This window comes from Cryptomeria japonica, chromosome 10, assembly GCF_030272615.1.
Source record: "Cryptomeria japonica chromosome 10, Sugi_1.0, whole genome shotgun sequence".
In the NCBI taxonomy this organism is placed as follows: domain Eukaryota; kingdom Viridiplantae; phylum Streptophyta; class Pinopsida; order Cupressales; family Cupressaceae; genus Cryptomeria; species Cryptomeria japonica.
Window position 1 is genome coordinate 736,526,559 of NC_081414.1, and position 3,259 is coordinate 736,529,817.

Below are 3,259 nucleotides of genomic sequence, written 5' to 3' on the forward strand. Positions count from 1 at the left end.
ATTAATCTAATTAATTTCCCTATCCCATTCAGTCATTTTAACATTTTTTGTTGTTGTTTTAGTACGTTTTATTGCAGATTTTGAGCACTTGCAAGCAAAAAAGCGAATCTACAAGTTGATTTTCGCCTAGGTGGAAGTCTATTTTATCAATCACGTGATTTCATGAAATAACAGGTTTGCACCCTGAAACAACGGGTTCACTACCTAATGCAACAAGTTTGCTATTATCATTTTTCGTATGGAAGGTAAAATATCCATTTTAAGTTTCAGGTTTTTTAAATGATAATTGCCATTTTTCTGCAAAACAACGAGTTTGCACCCTGAAACAGCGCGTTTGTGCCTTGAAACAGTGGGTTTGCGCCTTGAAACCACAGGTTCACTATTATCATTTTCATATGACAACAGGATCATCATTATCGTTTTCGTATGGAAGATAAAATTTCCATTTTAAGTTTTGGGTTTTAATAAATGATTTTTGGCATCTGAATACACATGAGTGAGGTCACGTTTTAGACGAGCGAGGTCATGTTTTAGAAGAACGAGGTTGCGGTTTAGACAAACAACAAGAACAAGTTTTAGACAACCGACAGATTCGCTTAAACCAAGGGGTTTGCACCTTGAAACAACGGATTTGCATCCTGAACAACGGGTTCACTATTATCATTTTCATATGACAACAGTTTCGCTAATTATCATTTACATGATTTTCCAAAATGCAATGCAAACAGAGGAAATATCTGAATCAAGAATGAATGTCTTTTGAAAAAAATAATATGCTGAAATATTATAAATATTAACAACTCACTCTAATATTTCTTCAAGTTTTGTTACCTTTAAATGTTGTCGCTTTGAATCATCTTCCTTGTGGGCTTAAGCAATAGTTAAACACTCACACAAACGAGGGTTCAAACAACAAATTAACCACATGTAATTTTATGCACAAAAACTCTCCAACAATGCGGGAATAAGTTCTATTTGGATTTTGAATTCACCAAATATTGGGCGAGATTTTAATTGTACGTAGGAAGGACAGGCGGAAACGGAAATAGTCGACCCAAAACGAAAACTGACAAATCACTGAGGTTAAGAAACTATTGAGTTAAGAAGGGCCCACACAACCACCTAAGCGCGGTCAGTGCTTAGAGTGTGCTGGTTAAGCCAGGCCTTCTTCAACAATAATGTCTGAAATATCCCCTGCTTAGGTAGGAATTAGGAATGCAAGGAATATTGTCCAATAATTAGGGGACAATCTGTTGTTTTAACTCTCAGTCTGTATAACCTATGTGCTATGGGGTTTTCTAGGTTGTTGAATAACTTACATATTATGCTCATTTGACTGTCATAAAGTTTCAGACTTGTTTTTTGGAGCATTAACCCCAAAGTTTAGTCCAAGGATGACTTGGAAATAACTTCTAAGCAACAATATAAACCTTTAGGATGATAGTGAAACTTGATTTGTGTTTTTCCAATGCAATCACATGAATTAGAATACAAAATTACACACCTACAACTGATTGGAATTTTATTAAATAGTTGGCATGAAACCATAAGACAATGTACAATTGAAAGGCAACCTTATTACTCCTTTATTCATGAGACAATTGGTTCATTACAATGACCAAAGAAGTGCCAAAATACCCAACAACTTAGCAATGAATTCTTAGAAAGTCTGAAGACACATGGCAACCATTGAAGTCTGCATACAATTGCAAATTACAAGGAAGTAATGATGCCAAATCAACCTGATTAGAATCGCCAAAGTTTATGATTGAAGAAGCAAGCAAAATCCTTTGTTTTGGAGCCTTCACAATGCTAAATCAATTTGTTCTTCAAATCGCCCCTGGTGCAAGTATAAAGGTCTGATAAAAATAGATTGGCAGTATTAGAGTCCTCTCTCAACCACCAAACATCATCATTGCCTTCCTCCAAACATAGTGCTTTCATCAAATGAAAAGTTTGATACCCAAACAAGAAGGAATAAGCAAAATTGCGGTCGTCTACTATTCTGACTGCTGCAAATGAAAGTGTTTGATAATAATTAATTATCATCTCTAAAGTCTTCTCTCAATCCCTGAAAATGTTCGTTGTCCTCCTCCAAGTATAGCGCTATCACCAAATGTTAAGTTCGGTGCTTGCACAAGGTAATACAAGCCAAATTGTGGGAATGGAGGGTGAACTTCAATTTTTCTTCAGACTTATTTACACCTACAACATTCCTTATTCACCTTCAAATGGATTCTAAGATGAATCGCATTATGTTCTCAATAAAATCAATGCAAATATATGCCAAAAATATCTCGAAATGAACCCATGTAAAATTGGCCCTTGGCCACCAATGAAAGCTCAAATGAGATGACTGAAGTATCACCTCCTCAATGCAACTCCTCGAGAGATCTTCCACTCCCTCAGTTATGCTATCAAGGGGAGTTTTCGTAACCAATGATAATATTTTGTAGAAACTCAAGTCTTCACAAACTCCACAAAGGAAATATCAATTCTTGGCTAATTAGAAGCTGAGCTAAACTTCCTTTTATACTTTTTAATCGATCATCCATAATTTTCTAGAAAGTATTAAATTAATATTATTTCACTTAAGTGACTCTATGATATAAATTTAAATTAAGTCACTTTAATAAATTAATTAAATATAAAGTCATCTTTTAATTTTTAATTTATTTGATAACTTTATAAATAATTAACTTAATACTATTAATTAAAAAAATTAATTACTCTTACTCCAAAAATGGGGACATTACAATCTGCCACTCCTGAAATTGTCTGTCCCCAAGCAATCTCAGCTGCAAGAAAAACTTTACTCCACCTGGATCCCAAGGGAAAATATGTGTAATGTACCTGCTATCACCAAAGAGCTCATGTAACACTAGCACTAACACTATCAAATGAATCTGTTGAACCAATTCAACCTCCTCATCATGTGCCATAGGAATATAATCCTCAAGAGGAAGCAAGTCAAGAGACTGACCATACTTGCTCCCAATCTCTGCACACAATGAGCCATCAAATAAACTATCCATCACATGTGCCCGTGAACTGTGCATTTGAAATAAATAATGTACATGAGGATCAAATGTGAAGCTATATAAACTCCTCACTGTGTCCACTTCTAAATTTCCCTTCAAGAGACCTGTCTAAAATCCTATTGCACTGGAAAGATCCCAAACACCTTTATCAATGCTCATCTCAGGAAGAAAGTCAAGAGTGTGAGCATTATCTAACTTGGAGAGAGGATTATCATCAC